The 17,691-nt window shown below is 41.1% G+C and overlaps 1 protein-coding gene across 12 annotated transcripts in view; it reads right to left on the bottom strand.

The window, feature by feature from the left end:
* The window catches only part of LOC128684495 (band 7 protein AGAP004871), a 1,214,601-nt gene that overhangs the window by 247,689 nt on the left and 949,221 nt on the right, over positions 1-17,691 (bottom strand). The window lies entirely within an intron of this gene.

Raw genomic sequence — 17,691 nt, 5'->3', positions numbered from 1 at the left:
TGCTGAGAGTTTAATTTATTCCGCATTTTAAGAAATAAAGTATCCTTTATTTTATAGCTTACGTGTACAGGTAACGTGTTGTCAATTGGGTTTAAACATAATAAATTAACCAATTAGTTAGCAGCATGCTGCATGTCACAGAGAGAGAGCCAGGAGCACTTGCAAGAATGTGGCTGTGTGGGTGAGGTGTGTTTGTCCAATGTTCAATCGACAGTTAATCAAATCACATGATGATGTCTATGGAAAAAGGGAAGCCATGTTCTGTTGAATCATAAATAATTTGATTCTCATGCTTAAGGGCCACCAGGCCTTGTACGTTCCAAGAATATGTATTTGACGAATGAAGTTAATATGAGTAGCCCTAACTTCATACAGCTTAAAAATCTTCGAAGAGTGATGAGACGTCAGATTATAAATTTCATGGAGCGGCACAACCGCATAACCCAAACCAGCATGGCTTTAGAGCAGAACGATCATACCTGTCACAGCTGCTGAACCACTATGACAGAACTACGGAGGCGATGAAAGGTGACTAAAACGTGTATGTGATACACACAGATTTTGCAAAGCCGTTTAACAAATGCGATCATTGATTGTTAGCTCACAAAATGAGGGGCCATAGACATTGCGGGGAAAGTAGGCAGATGGATTTTCAGGTTCCTAACACACATAACACAAAAAGTAGTAGTAAGCAAAGCAAAATCCAGCATCAGCGAGGTAAAAAGTTCAGTTCCCCACTGTACTTTCCTGGCACCTCTGCTGTTTCTCATCCTCAAAGCAGACATAGATAAAAACACACGTCACAGTTTTGTATCATCATTTGCAAAGGACACTAAAATATGTATGAAAGTCGCTAGGACAGAAGACACTGAAAAATTACAGGAATATATAAGCAGTGTTCTCCAGTGAGCAGTGGAGAACAACATGGAAAAGAATGAAGAACTTAAAAGGAACACTGCATACAAAACTCAAGAGGGTCACCCAATAGAACGGAAGGAACACGTAAAAAACTTGGGAATAATTATGTCAGCTAACCTTTCTTTCAAAGAACATAATAAGACAAAGATCACGACAGTCAGGAGGATGAACTTTCAAAACAGGGGAAATAATGCCAGTGGTGACACTTTTCAAACTGCAAGTGCTATCTCATTTGTAATATTGCTCAGTGTTGTGGCCTGTTCAAGGCAGGAGAAATATCAGAGCTTGAACAAATACAGAGATTGTTTACTGCCCACATAGAGCCTGTAAAGTATTTAAATTATTAGGAACGCCTTAAAGTCTTGAACATGTACTCAGTGGAGCGGAGAAGAGAGAGAGAGAGAGAGAGAGAGAGAGAGAGAGAGAGAGAGAGAGAGAGAGAGAGAGAGAGAGAGAGAGAGAGAGAGAGAGAGAGAGAAAGATACATGATAATATATACATGGAAAGTATGCGAGGGCCTAGTCCCAAATCCTCAAACTGCCATACCAACATACTGGAGTGAGACATATGGGACGAAGTGCAAATAAACCCAGTGAAAAGCAGGGGTGCGGTAGATAAAATAAAGGAACTCTGTATCAACATTCGTGGTCCCATATTATTCAGCATCTTACCAGAAGACATCAGAAACACTGCTGGAACAAGTGTAGAAGTCATCAAGAGAAAACTGCACAAATATCTTCACAAGGTGCCTGATCAACCAGGCTGTGATGGATTTGTGGGATAGCGAGCCTCCAACAGCAACAGCCTGGTTAACCAGGCTAGCACCAAACGAGCCTGGCCCATGGTCGCTCTCCGAGAGCAGTAAGGCTCTCGAAACTCATCAAAGGTATATATAGCAAGTTCAGTACAGTAACCCTCACTTCAACGTCTTAACATGTCTCAGAGAGAGAGAGAGACATGAGACGAGATGAGCTTGTAAATAAAGTTAGGAACTCTAACTTAACCTTGCAAAACATTGTGTAAAATAAAAAGGAAGGAGGCTGGAGACAAAGGAAAAATAGTGTTAAAACCGATGGTAATCCGGTTCTTAAACTAACAGGCCAGTACGTTATCTGCTAGTTCACTCGTACAATAAATTTGAATTTTCCGTTTGCGAACCTGTTTACTATTGTCATTCTTAATAGGCCTATACAGCTCAATTCATCCTGCAGGACCCTTAGAAACCGTAGAAACCAATATGCCATAGACAAGGCATGTTACAGATAATAAGATGCAACAAGCGTCATAACAGGTGTGGAGAACCTCAACAAGAGTCAGTGTTAGAGAAGACTTAGTTCATTACACAAATAACCCGCACATAGAAGAGAGGAGCGTACGACGACGTTTCGGTCCGACTTGGACCATTTACAAAGCGATACTAACGAAACGAAGAGAAGGAGGAAGTATATATATAGGCCAGCAGAAAGGGACGGGAGAAGAGAGATCGCAGTGGAGGTAGTGGTAGTAGCAGCACTGCAAGGGAGCTAGGGGCCCACAGAGGGTAGGAGCAAGAACACAGAGGGGGGAATCTAATTCCTTGCTTCCCTTTCTTGATGTTCATGCCCACCGCTCAGATACAGGTTTTGCCTTTTCCGTGTACGCAAGCTTATGCACAGTGGCATGTACATTCATTACTTTTCTTATCATGCTTCCTCTGTCAAGAAAAGTGTTCTTATCTCCCTCTTTCTCCGTGCTCTCCGCATTTGTGATCCTCAGTTCCTTGGATCAGAAATTTCCACTCTTCGTTATTCATTTTCCCGTCTTGGCTACCCTTCCCATTTCATGGACTCTGCCTTTTCACGTGCTAAACGGACTTTCTTCTCTCCCAAACTTTCTACTCCTGGGAACTCGCCTTTCCTCTGCCTTCCCTACTTTTCCGGTCTTTCTAATCTCAACAACTCTCTCCGTTCCTTAGACATCTAACTTACTTTTCGCATTAATCTAGTTCATACCTCTCATTCCTCTATAGACGCTCCTGTCCTCTTCGGTACTCTGCAGAACTGGCCGATCTCTTTCTGACAGACTTAGGGAGCATAAAAGTAGTGTTAGGCTTGCCGACACCAACAATGCTCTTTTCTGTCATGTCAGAGATCACAGTTATCCTATTGACTGGTCTTCTGTTATTTAAGACTTAGTTCATTCAACTTCAGCAATTAGAGAATTAACTAGTTTATTATAACCAAAGAATTGTCAAACAAGCATCAGGGAAAGATCTTAAGGACTCTAAGCCCAAACCAGTGATTGGAAAAGCTGAATAAAGAATCAAACATGATCAGTAGAAAATATGTTCCATTAAGATAGCCCAAAGGGAAATCATACATAAAGTTAGAGTGAACAAGCATACAAAAGAAGGTAGAAGGTTGTTCACTTGCCTAATAACAACAAATATCAAAATAAAGAAAAGGAAATTTAACCATGTAAATTACAGATATACAACAGATGCTGAAGTATTCGTACCAGACAAAAGAAACTCAGAAGGAGCAAAATCAAGAGTTTGGGAAAAATCGAAACCAATTTTTTTCCCATATGAAAAATCCTTTACCAGTATTCAACCTCTACTCTGGGAAAATTTATACACAGATGACAACGAAGAATGTGCGTAATTCTAAATAAACAGTTTAAATCAGCGTTCGGTGACCCAGTAAATGCCATGAGAACTGAATATCCATATCGTTTTCTCGTAAATTCAATGCAGCTTTCAAATTATATATCTAACCTTAATACAAATCCTTTAGAATTTGAAAGTGAAATAGACATCATATTTATGAACGTAGCAAATGGGAATGATTCCAGAAATGAGTTTTTTTTATAAACAAATGAAAAGTACCATAGAAAGAGTATTCAGTGTTCTTTGGAGAAAAAGGTTAAGTTCAGTTGAAATCCCAGAGGTCTTAGAAAGGGGGAAACAGAGCCATAGCAAAACTAACATTAAACATTAGCAAAACTAACAATATGCATTAGCAAAACTAACATTATACATCATAAATTAAACTTTGAAATCGTTCTTGGACACTAAATTACTGACTCAATGGTAAAATGAGCTACGTGATCCTGGCCAACATACCTTTAGAGCAGGAAAATCTTGCCTCTCATAAATATTAGAACGTTTTGGAAGGAAAATAAAATATTGATGAGGTCTTCACGGATTTTACAATGACGTATGATAAATAAGACTATGAATTAACAGCGTCTTAAAGAAACAAAGACAATGGGCATAACAGAAAAAGTAGGGAAACGGGTACTCAAATTATTAACAAATAGGTCACAAAGAGTGATTGTAAACAAAACATTGTCTTCTCTGAGCAAAGAAATAAGTTTTGTACTGCATGGTCCTAGCACCATTACTGTGTCTCATCCTATTAGCAAACATAGACAAAAACCACTAACCGTGTCACCTGCAGACGATGACCAAAATATGAAAGCTTCCTCAGTAGAAAACACAGAAGTAAAGATAAGAAAATCTTTCAGTGGGCAAATGAAAGTAAAATGATGTTTAATGGTAACAAATTCATCTTAGAATAATTATATCAGAGGATCTGTCATTTAGAAAACACACTGACATATGCGGCAGAGGCCAGAAAAATGACAGGGTGAGTTACGAGAACTTTCTCTGCAAGAGAAGCAACGCCAGTGAGAATACTTTTCAAAATCTATTGTGCTCTCTTCTACAAGGCAGAAGAGATGGCAGTTGTGTTGGTCATATATACCCGTGTAGAATAAAAGAAAAGCATCTAAAATATTGGGAAAGCCTCGAAGCACTTGGGTTGCTCTGTCTGAAACAGAGAAGGGATAACAGACAGATACCTGAGTTGGTGGTCCTAAACTTACATACTGCTATAGCAACTTGCCGGAGGAAAAGATATCGGAGAATGTGTGCATTAAACCAGTTGAAGAGCAGGGTAGGGTTGGGATGGGGCTTCCATTGGTAAAATTAGACAACACTGTGTCAACTTCCATGAACCAAGACTTTTCAACATACTACCACCAAACATCCGGCATTAATTCAGGGTTGTGATAGCTGGCACAAACAGCCAGGTACACCAGATCATCAGAAAAGCCTGGCTTCAGGCCAAGCTATGGTGGCAAAAGTGACCTCGAAACCGGTTACAGGTAAACCACAGGTAAAGAGCCTGAAACATTCTGAAGGCTAGAAAATTTTGCAAGGTTCCAGACACTCTATAAGCATCAAGATCACACAAGGGCCCAAGACATCCGGTGCGATTTACGGCATCCTATCAGACATGTCGCCCCAGGTTTCAATCACACTTTCGTTTGCATTCCAATCTCAACTGAATAATGGCAAGAGGGAGGAACGGTAGGGAATACTGGAGAGTTGATGGGAATTTTCCCTTCACCTCTCTTTTCCTCACCTGATGAGGCAAACCTTTGTATAAAATGTACACTATAATTTAGAAATAAATCTATACTAAATTCACTAAAAAAAAGATAGGCATCCAAACAACTTTAATTTTCTGCCTCATCTGCCAGTCTTATGATGGGAGGTAATAAAACACACTTGAGAGCAGACGAAACACAAGCTACCACCATCACCATGGGTGAAGCCAACTGGCCAGGCCAGGAAAGTGAACCAGATTCTCCTGACAGATTTAGAGAGAGAAACATATTCTCTAAATTTGCGCCCTAATATTTTCAAGCGGAACTTCTCTAGAATTAGAAAGCACAATATCACTGCATCGATTAGTTAAACACAGGTAATTAAAACCAATGCTTACTTTTCCATAAGGTTGTAAAAACGAGCGGCTTGATGTTACCACGCGTTTTGTGGTAGTATTATTATTATTATTAAAGATTAGCCGGTATTCTCCCGGCCAGGGCCTTTTCCAAGTGGTGGCCCGGCCTTGGCTCCCTCTTTAGGGAGTGTCTGAGACCGAAGTCTCCCATGGGAGGAGATACAAGTACCTCCTCATCTTTGGGACCAACTGTCCCCAGGCCTAGCCACAAGCTAGGCCTCTCTGGTCTGCCATCCCCGCCCCAAGGGGGCAAACGGGAATGACAGTCTTATGAGCTAAATGCTCGGGCTCAGGCATCTACCCTACCCTAGAAGGGTTAGGCATGGAGTCGATGTGTGGTAGTATAGTAAGAATGCTTGCTAACACCAAACAAGTAGGAACTACGTAAAGAATGATACAATATATATATATATATATATATATATATATATATATATATATATATATATATATATATATATATATATTGTATCTTCCTGGGTGAAATTGGCGGCGTCGTAGATCATACTGCGCAGTACAAGTTTATCAACTAACGCGGCTAGTTTCAGTGCAGTCGGTCATTCCATTGAGGTTAATCAGGCATTTTTTGTTGCTGATGTCAAGAAGAGCAGAGTGTACCTGTGAAATTCTGTTTCAAACTTGGTAAAACAGCTGGTAAAACTCACAAAACGTTTCAGTAAGCATTTTGTAACCAAACAATGGGTCGGTCACAGTTTTTTGAATAGTTTACTCAATTCAAAGGAGGACGAATGTCAGTTGAGGATGATAAATGTTCTAGTAGCTCATCACACCTTAAAACTGACACCATCACTGACAAGTGAGGAAGGTTGTTATATATGACGATCGTTGTTAGAGTATTCAGGACAATGTTCGTACTTTGGAAATTTCTTATAAGTCGTGTCAAAGCATTTTGATAGAACATTTGAACATGAAGCGAGTGGTTGCGAAATTTGTGCCCCGCTTGCTGACCCAAGACCAGAAAGTCTATTGTTTTCAGGCCATAAATAATATGGCAGTCATCCCCCGCCCTCCCTATTTCCCCCATCTAACCTCTGTGACTTCTTTCTCGTCTGAAAAATAAAAATGGCACTTAAGTGGCTGCGTTGTAACGACGTGAAGGAGACAAAGCAGAATCGCAATCCGCACTTGACGCCGTTATTCAAGAAGAGTTCCAGAAATGTTTCAAAGAGGGACCTAGACGCTGAGGTCAGTGTATAGCCTCCCATGGGAAGTACTTGGAGGAAGATATCTTCAGTTAGGTGATTAGGTAGGCCTATATATTTTTTGCGGGGCAGTCCAGCAAATTTTTGACAACTCTTATATATACACTATGTATGTATATTGATACTTGTGCACATTTACCAGTATATTTATTACGAATACATTTACGTATGAATATTGTATATGGAAGCATACAATGCTCATATGTCAAGCTTAATAAAAAACTTAGTCATGAAGGAAAATTGACCATTCACAATAATGAGACACTCTGAGTGACTTGTGACACACTTGAAGCAACTCTTCTCTCCCATAAGACATAATGAAGACAAAATGAGAAAATTGGTAGCGTGTCTCAGAGAATACCAGACATAATGAACCATAATTGCACTCGGAAAAATTAATTGTCAAGAGTTTTTTGCTTAATATTTAAATTACCCTCAATGTATGATATATAATAGTTATTCTAATATTAATAAAATAATAATTGTTTGTTTTTATTATTGTATTTGTCGTTGTTGCTGTTGTTGTAATTGCTGCTGCTATTATTATTATTATTATTATTATTATTATTATTATTATTATTATTATTATTATTATTATTATTATTATTATTATTAATATTATTATTGTTATTGTTGTTATTATTTAGTAACGAGAAGAATTTGCTCCAAGACATCTACATGTTAGTCGTGTCGTCGTCGACTGGGTTCTCACTGTCTGGGAGTCACAGTCTTCACAACACGCAATGTCATACTTGGAACCTATGGAGCATAACACACCAAGGCTGAGGGACTGACCACCTCAACACTACTGCTACAAGGCTGAGGGACTGACCACCTCAACACTACTACTACAAGGCTGAGGGACTGGCAACCTCAACACTACTGCTACAAGGCTGAGGGACTGGCAACCTCAACACTACTGCTACAAGGCTGAGGGACTGGCAACCTCAACACTACTGCTACAAGACTGAGGGACTGACCACCTCAACACTACTGCTACAAGGCTGAGGGACTGATCACCTCAACACTACTGCTACAAGGCTGAGGGACTGATCACCTCAACACTACTGCTACAAGGCTGAGGGACTGACAACCTCAACACTACTGCTACAAGGCTGAGGGACTGATCACCTCAACACTACTGCTACAAGGCTGAGGAACTGACCACCTCAACACTACTGCTACAAGGCTGAGGGACTGACCACCTCAGCACTACTGCTACAAGGCTGAGGGACTGACCACCTCAACACTACTGTTACGAGGCTTAGGGACTGACCACCTCAACACTACTGCTACAAGACTGAGGGACTGACCACCTCAACACTACTGCTACAAGGCTGAGGGACTGACCACCTCAACACTACTGCTACAAGACTGACCATCTCCACCTTACTTGTCCTGGCTGGTCACTTCGTATCTACATCTCCACTGCTAAAGTTGTCTACTAGTCATTAAAGAAACTGGTGCACATGTTTCTTACTCATAGATAATTCCGTGATATATATCGCTTACATCAACAATCTCCTCTACGCATACATGCACACTCACACACACACACATACACTCCTGGCAGGGACAGGAGCTGTGAGTCGACACCTGAAACCATATATAGGTGAGTATACAGGAAATAGGTCCAGTCCTCATCCGTCATACAGTGAGCAACACTTGTTCATTAGTCAGTAAAGTCGCCTACCCTCCCTCCAGGTCTGTATAAGAGCATAAGAACAGTGCATAGGAACAATGCAAAAGGCCTATTGGCCAATATCAGACAGTCCTTCTAAAACTCAAACCCATTAACAAAAATATTTGCCCAGCATATTTTCAATGCTACCCAAGGAATAAGCTTTGATAACCTTATTAAACTCATGTGCAAGTCGCACTCAAACACAACCCCTCTCGTTCATGTATTTATGTAACCTGTCGCACATGAATTTTATTCAATACTGACAGGAGGAAGAGCCAGGGATATGTGCAACATCTGGGTATGTTTAAAGTTACCCAGATGTTGCACATGTGTCCGATTCTATTTGAAACTACCCTTCTTCTCTGCCTGAACATGCATCAGACGAAGTCCTGCAGAAAACCGGAGCTGGTGGCTCTCAGGATGCTGAAGGTGCTGCAGACGCTGCAGCAGAAAACCAAGGAATTCTTAAGCGAGGGTTTAACGCAGCCATAAACGTAGCGTATTAGGTTGAAGAGACTTTCATTAAACTTCTAGTGGAAGTGAAGGAGAGCCTTGAAGGCCTAGTCCTGCAGAAAGAGCCCAACCCCACTTCGACCAAGAAGCCTGATGCTTCAACCAAGAAACCTGATGTTTCAACTCAAAAGCCTGATGCTTCAACCAAGAAGCTTGATGCTTCAACCCAAAAGCCTGATGCTTTAACTAAGAATCCTGATGCTTCGGCCGAGAAGCCTGATGCTTCAATTATGAATCCCGATGCATCAACCTAGAAGCGTGCCAGGACCCCGTAGAACGCCCCCCTACCACAGAAACACCTTCCCCAAACAAATAAAATCTACGCTGGAACACCAAAGAATTACAACGAGCTTCCCGTGATATTAAGAACCAACGAAAGGTAGCTCAGGAAGGAATGATAGCTGATACATATTACCTCAAAAAGAAGGAAAAGAAAATGAAGAGGGTGTTAAAAAGGAAAGAAAAAAGAAGAAAATAGGAATCTTGAGAGTACAGTATCAGAACTCCAGAATTATCAGGCAAAGTTTCAGAAACTGTACTACAAGAACATAAGAAAGAAGAAACACTGCAGCAGGACCACTGGCCCCTGCGGGGCAGGTCCATGTCAACCCCTGGCTTAAGCCAATGCCTTAACCTAGTCAGGTCAGTCACATTCACTTAAGGGAGGAGCACGGCATCTGACCTAGTAGCACAGGCTAGTCAGGTCCAACTCACACCCACCCACACCCACTCATGTATTTATCTAACCTACTTTAAAACTACACAACGTCTTAGCTTCTATAACGGTACTCGGGAGTTTGTTCCACTCATCCACAACTCTATTACCAAACCAGTGCTTTCTTATATCCTTTCTGAATCCGAATTTTTCCAATTTTAAACCATTGCTGTGAGTCCTGTCTTGGATAGATATTTTTAGCACTCTATTTACATCCACTTTATTTATTCCTGTTTTCCATTTATACACCTCAATCATATCTCCCCTAATTCTACGCCTTTCTAGAGAGTGCAGATTCAGGGCCATCAGTCTGTCCTCATAGGGAAGATTTCTGACACATGGGATCAACTTTGTCATCCCCCTTTGTATGTTTCTCAGTGCATTTATATCCATTCTGTAATACGGTGACCAGAACTGTGCAATATAATCCAAATGAGGCCTAACCAAAGATATATGGAGTTGAAGAACCTGAGGTTTTCTATTATTTATTCTTCTTGATATGAAGCCAAGGGTTCTGTTAGCTTTATTGCGAACACTCATACATTGTTGTCTTAGGTTTAGATTACTGCTAACCAGAACTCCTAAATCCTTTTCACAATCCGTAATATTAAGATCTACGTTATTTAGTTTGTATGTGGCATGGTTATTCTTCCGTCCAACATTTAGAATTTTGCATTTGTCTATATTAAACTGCATCTGCCACTTCTCCGACCACTGCATTAGTCTATTCAAATCATCCTGGAGTGCTCTAATGTCCTCATTAGAATGAATTGGACGGCCTATTTTGGTGTCATCAGCAAATTTGCTTATGTCGCTATTTATTCCCTCATCTATGTCGTTTATGTAAATTGTGAACAACAAGGGGCCCAGCACTGACCCCTTTGGAACACCTCTCGTGACGTGCCCCCATTCTGATTTCTCCCAATTTACGCAAACTCTGCTGCCTATTTGTCAACCATGCCTCTACCGAGGTAAAAATTTCTCCTCCTGCTCCGTGTGCCTTAAGTTTCCTCAACAGCCTCTGATGTGGAACTCTATCGAAAACCTTACTGAAGTCTCTATACACAATATCATATTCAATACCATGATCTACTTCCTCAAATACCTTAGTGGAGAAAGTTAGTAAATTAGTAAGACAGGAACGCCCCTTTGTAAAACCGTGCTGAGATTTATTAATAAATTTATGCCTTTCAAGATGACTACGAATTGCTTCGACAATTATTGATTCCATAAATTTACTAACTATGGAGGTAAGGCTTATTGGTCTATAGTTCGAAGCTAAGGACCTGTCACCTGCCTTGTAAATAAGTATTACATTTGCCATTTTCACTTGTCTGGCACTATGCCAGTTTGTAGTGCTATATTGAAAAGATTAGCCAAAGGTATGCTAAGTTCCTCTTTACATTCCTTTAAATCCCTCGCAAACAGTTCATCAGGGCCTGGGGATTTGTTAGGTTTTGATTTCTCTATTTGTCTGAGGACCATATCACTAGTTACCCTAATAGTGCGTAGTTTATCGTCCTGTTCTACATAATTTATTATTTCTGGAATTTCGCTATTATCTTCCTGAGTAAAAACTGAGAGGAAGTAGGTAGTGAAAAGTTCACACATTTCTTTATCCCTGTCAGTAACCTGACCTAAGTTACTCTTCAGTGGGCCTATCCTGCCCCTAATCTTACTTCTATATACTATGCTCGTGACGATACCGTGAGGAATTTCCAGCAGGTTGTGAGCTCTGACGACTGTCATAAGAGATCACAACAAGCTGGTTCATGTTGAACATAGGATATAATACCGACAGGTTGATGATTAAGATTCATGTGCAACAGTTGGGTATTTTCATTGTCGAAACGTTTTACCTATACAGAAGGCTTCTTCAGTCAAAAATAGAGGTAGCAGATGTAGTAGTGAAATGAAGATGATGTAATCAGTCCATCAACTTTGCAGAAATAACATTTGAGGTGGTCAGTCCCTTAAATTCGGGTCCTTAAATCTTGTCCCCCAGGATGCGATCCACACCAGTCGACTAACACCCAGGTACCTCCTTGCTTGCTAGGTGAATGGGACAGTAGGTGTAAGGAAACACGTCCAGTGTTTCCACCCTTTCCGGGGATTGATCCACGATCCCCGTATGTATGCGTGTGGATATATATGTGTACGTATGTATATGTGTACACATGTGTGTGTGTGTATGTATGTGTATGTATGCTGGTGTGTACGTGTGAGTGTGTGTAATGTAAATCGCTATGAAAACCGTAACGACAATAATAGTTTGTTAACCCCTGTACGTAACTACGACAACAACAATAATTTGTTTACTCCTTTACTCCTTACTCCCCCCCAGTACCAACAATACCACCAGTCCGATAACATTCTTCTTTGCAAATATACAGGGTCTAAAGCCAGCAACAAACAACAAAATACCTTTCATCCGTGGACTGCTTGCAGAGGCAAAGGCAATGTTCGCGGCTTTCACTGAGACCCACATAAAGGATCACTTGGACAACGAAATATGGATCCCAGGTTACAACCTATACAGATGTGACAGAGTGAACAGGCAAAAGGGGGGGGGGGGGTTGGCCTGTACATTGCAGAGTCACTTGTTTGCACAGAACTGCTTAATGCCTCAAATGATGTAGTGGAAGTTTTAGCAGTAAAGGTCGAGAACCAAAACCTAGTCATTGTGGTAGTCTGCAAGCCTCCGGATGCAACATCCCAGCAATTCCAGGAACAGCTGTTAAAAATTGACCACTGTCTGGAAAATCTTCCAGCTCCTGCACCCAACATCTTGCTCCTGGGGGATTTCAACTTAAGGCACCTAAAATGGAGGAATATAGCAAATAATATTGTTGCAGTAATAACACCAGGAGGCAGATCTGATGAAAACTCACACTCACACGAGCTTTTAAATCTCTGCACAAAATTCAATTTAAACCAGCAAATAATAGAGCCTACTAGACTGGAGAATACACTAGACCTAATCTTCACTAACAATGATGATCTGATAAGAAATGTCACCATATCAAAAACTATATACTCAGATCACAACATAATTGAGTTTCAGACATGTATGCGTGGAGCCCCAGACCGACATAATGAGACTAGTCACGAGGGAGCATTCACCAAATTCAACTTCAATAACAAAAACATAAAGTGGGACCAAGTAAACCAAGTCCTAACCGATATAAGCTGGGAAGATATACTAAGCAACACAGACCCCAACTTATGCCTAGAACAGATTAACTCGGTGGCACTCGATGTATGCACAAGGCTTATTCCTCTAAGAAAAAGGAGGAGTAGATGTAAAATAGAAAGAGACAGGCGCTCCCTTTACAGGCGACGGAAAAGAATAACAGAGCGGCTAAAAGAGGTCAATATATCTGAAATGCGTAGGGAGACACTGGTCAGAGAAATAGCAAGCATCGAACTTAAGCTAAAAGAATCCTTTAGGAGTCAGGAATCGCGGGAAGAACTAAAAGCCATAAATGAAATCGAAAGAAACCCAAAGTATTTCTTCTCCTATGCCAAATCAAAATCGAGAACAACGTCCAGTATTGGGCCCCTACTTAAACAAGATGGGTCCTACACAGATGACAGCAAGGAAATGAGTGAGCTACTCAAGTCCCAATATGACTCAATTTTTAGCAAGCCGCTAACCAGACTGAGAGTCGAAGATCAAAATGAATTTTTTATGAGAGAGCCACAAAATTTGATTAACACAAGCCTATCCGATGTTATCCTGACGCCAAATGACTTCGAACAGGCGATAAATGACATGCCCATGCACTCTGCTCCAGGGCCAGACTCATGGAACTCTGTGTTCATCAAGAACTGCAAGAAGCCCCTATCACGAGCCTTTTCCATCCTATGGAGAGGGAGCATGGACACGGGGTTCGTCCCACAGTTACTAAAAACAATAGACATAGCCCCACTCCACAAAGGGGGCAGTAAAGCAACAGCAAAGAACTACAGACCAATAGCACTAACATCCCATATCATAAAAATCTTTGAAAGGGTCCTAAGAAGCAAGATCACCACCCATCTAGAAACCCATCAGTTACACAACCCAGGGCAACATGGGTTTAGAACAGGTCGCTCCTGTCTGTCTCAACTATTGGATCACTACGACAAGGTCCTAAATGCACTAGAAGACAAAAAGAATGCAGATGTAATATATACAGACTTTGCAAAAGCCTTCGACAAGTGTGACCATGGCGTAATAGCGCACAAAATGCGTGCTAAAGGAATAACAGGAAAAGTCGGTCGATGGATCTATAATTTCCTCACTAACAGAACACAGAGAGTAGTCGTCAACAGAGTAAAGTCCGAGGCAGCTACGGTGAAAAGCTCTGTTCCACAAGGCACAGTACTCGCTCCCATCTTGTTCCTCATCCTCATATCCGACATAGACAAGGATGTCAGCCACAGCACCGTGTCTTCCTTTGCAGATGACACCCGAATCTGCATGACAGTGTCTTCCATTGCAGACACTGCAAGGCTCCAGGCGGACATCAACCAAATCTTTCAGTGGGCTGCAGAAAACAATATGAAGTTCAACGATGAGAAATTTCAATTACTCAGATATGGTAAACATGAGGAAATTAAATCTTCATCAGAGTACAAAACAAATTCTGGCCACAAAATAGAGCGAAACACCAACGTCAAAGACCTGGGAGTGATCATGTCGGAGGATCTCACCTTCAAGGACCATAACATTGTATCAATCGCATCTGCTAGAAAAATGACAGGATGGATAATGAGAACCTTCAAAACTAGGGAGGCCAAGCCCATAATGACACTCTTCAGGTCACTTGTTCTATCTAGGCTGGAATATTGCTGCACACTAATAGCACCTTTCAAGGCAGGTGAAATTGCCGACCTAGAAAATGTACAGAGAACTTTCACGGCGCGCATAACGGAGATAAAACACCTCAATTACTGGGAGCGCTTGAGGTTCCTAAACCTGTATTCCCTGGAACGCAGGAGGGAGAGTTACATGTTTATATACACCTGGAAAACCCTAGAGGGACTAGTACCGAACTTGCACACGAAAATCACTCACTACGAAAGCAAAAGACTTGGCAGACGATGCACCATCCCCCCAATGAAAAGCAGGGGTGTCACTAGCACGTTAAGAGACCATACAATAAGTGTCAGGGGCCCGAGACTGTTCAACTGCCTCCCAGCACACATAAGGGGGATTACCAACAGACCCCTGGCAGTCTTCAAGCTGGCACTGGACAAGCACCTGGACAAGCACCGCCGGGCTGTGGCTCTTACGTTGGTTTGCGTGCAGCCAGCAGCAACAGTCTGGTTGATCAGGCTCTGATCCACCAGGAGGCCTGGTCACAGACCGGGCCGCGGGGGCGTTGACCCCCGGAACTCTCTCCAGGTAAACTCCAGGTTACGCAACTACGACAGCAACAATAGTTTGGTTACCCCTGTAGGTAACTACGACAACAACAATAGTTTGGTTACCCCTGTACGTAACTATGACAACAATAATAGTTTGGTTACCCCTGTACGTAACTACGACAACAACAATAGTTTGGTTACCCCTGTACGTAACTATGACAACAATAATAGTTTGGTTACCCCTGTACGTAACTATGACAACAATAATAGTTTGGTTACCCTTGTACGTAACTATGACAACAATAATAGTTTGGTTACCCCTGTATGTAGTTACGACAACAAAGCTTATTTGCCCCTCTACGCCACTACAATGACCAAGACAACAAGAACAATATCTTGGTCACCCCTCATCGTAATGGCGATAATATATTGATTACGAAGCAAACTATTGTTGTAGTTGTTAAACAAAAGCGTAATGAAGATGACTCACGAAATCGTAATGACACGATTACAAACAAACTGGCAATCAGAGAGTCACAGCTAACGCGACGGTCTCCAGACCGTCGCGTTAGCTGCTGGACCAGTTAGCTACAATAAGGCTCATCCAACTAGGTATATTTCTACCAAGTTGGATGAATCTTATTGTAGCTAGCTGGTCCTGCGGCTAACGCAACGGTCTGGAGTTTTGTGACTCTCTGATCGAGTGTTTAAACCCCATCTGTGGTATGGTTTGTTTGCAATCGTGTCATTACGACTTTGTGAGTCATTTTGATTACGCTTTCGTTTAACAATTACAACAATAGTTTGGTTGCCCTTCTACGTAGCAACCTCGACAACAGTGTCGTTACTCCTTTATATTAACTTCAAAACAGTTTTGTTTCTCCTCTACGACACAAATACAACAGATTTGTTTCCCCTCTACGCTACAAATACAATAGCTTTATTTCTTATCTGTGTCACAAATACAACAGCTTTGTTTCTTCCATACGTCACAAATACAACAGCTTTGTTTCTTCCATACGTCACAAATACAACAGCTTTGTTTCTTCCATACGTCACAAATACAACAGCTTTGTTTCTTCCATACGTCACAAATACAACAGCTTTGTTTCTTCCATACGTCACAAATACAACAGCTTTGTGTCTCTTCTAAGTCACAACTACATTAGTTTCGGTGTCCTTCTGTGCCGCAACAACAACAATATACTTCCTGGCCAGAACACTTGCAACCAATAAAGCAATACACAGCTCCTAACCAAGAATCACAAGCACATGGTCAGCAACTGACAACCCTTACAACATTCAAAACAAACTAAGCAAAAAATAACCCATTAAAACAACAACCAGACAACAACAACTCATAACTACAACTATACGAGCAGCAGCACCGTTAATTGAGTATAGTAATCACAACATAATAACAGCAATAACCTTTACTTTCAAACGTTACAACAATAACAGCAGCAGTGAATCATAACTACAAGAATAACAAAAGAAGCAGTAACCCATAAGCAAAATCACAACTTTAATGACAATCTTAATACCAGTCACAACTACAACACCCACAACAAGTCTTAAAAACAACCACAATAGTACTAACCACATTAGGAAACAATCACTACCACAAAAGTCTCAAGCAACACCCACGCTGATCTCTACCACCTCAACAACATCAAGTCACATTACAATCCCATCAGAAACTTATTACAGTTTCAGACGTTCTTTGCGTCGTCAAACTTGGAACGTCGATCAGACAACTGAGGCAACCAGTTAAAAATATTTTATATCTTCAATCTGATTGGCTATTTTCTGGAGTTCCAATATATGTAGATCAGGAACTGTGTTAGTTACTTGCTCTTGAAAGATTCAGTCACTGTCTGACTGGTCAGTGACCGGGCCTTGATAAGAAGGATGACACACGCTGGTTTAGCGCTTTAAGAAATTCAACATAGTTTTCTCTTAAAAGTAGTTAATATTATCATTATTATATACGAGGTCAGATGGAAAAGTTTTTACATCTATTGTTTTTCCACTGACAAAATTGCAATTACAGCTTCGATCTTGCTCCAGCGATTTTCATTCGTTCGGGTTTGTTAAGAAGTTCCTGGGAGTATAGTGTTGCGACACAGATGATGACGTGTTGATTGTTGTTAGTAGTTGGCTACCTACTCCGCCAATGGCTACCTACTCCGTCGATGGCCACCTACTCCGCCAATGGCTACCTACTCCGCCAATGGCTACCTACTCCGTCGATGTCTACCTACTCCGCCAATAGAATTCTAATGCGGATGGCATCAACAAACCTGTAACACGTTGGAATAAGTGCCTCAGTTGGCTTGGTCATTATTTTGAGAAATATTCAGTATGGCTAAGTTGTATATTTTTGTCAAAATAAGATAATAGACGCAAATACTTCTCGATATGCCCTTCTATAAATAGTCACTTTACTACCACACACACACATATATACATACATACATATATATATATATA

The sequence above is a fragment of the Cherax quadricarinatus genome, chromosome 4 (genome assembly GCF_038502225.1).
Source record: "Cherax quadricarinatus isolate ZL_2023a chromosome 4, ASM3850222v1, whole genome shotgun sequence".
In the NCBI taxonomy this organism is placed as follows: Eukaryota; Metazoa; Arthropoda; class Malacostraca; order Decapoda; family Parastacidae; genus Cherax; species Cherax quadricarinatus.
The sequence above is the reverse complement of the archived record's forward strand: the minus strand, read 5'-3'. Positions and strand labels throughout refer to the sequence as shown.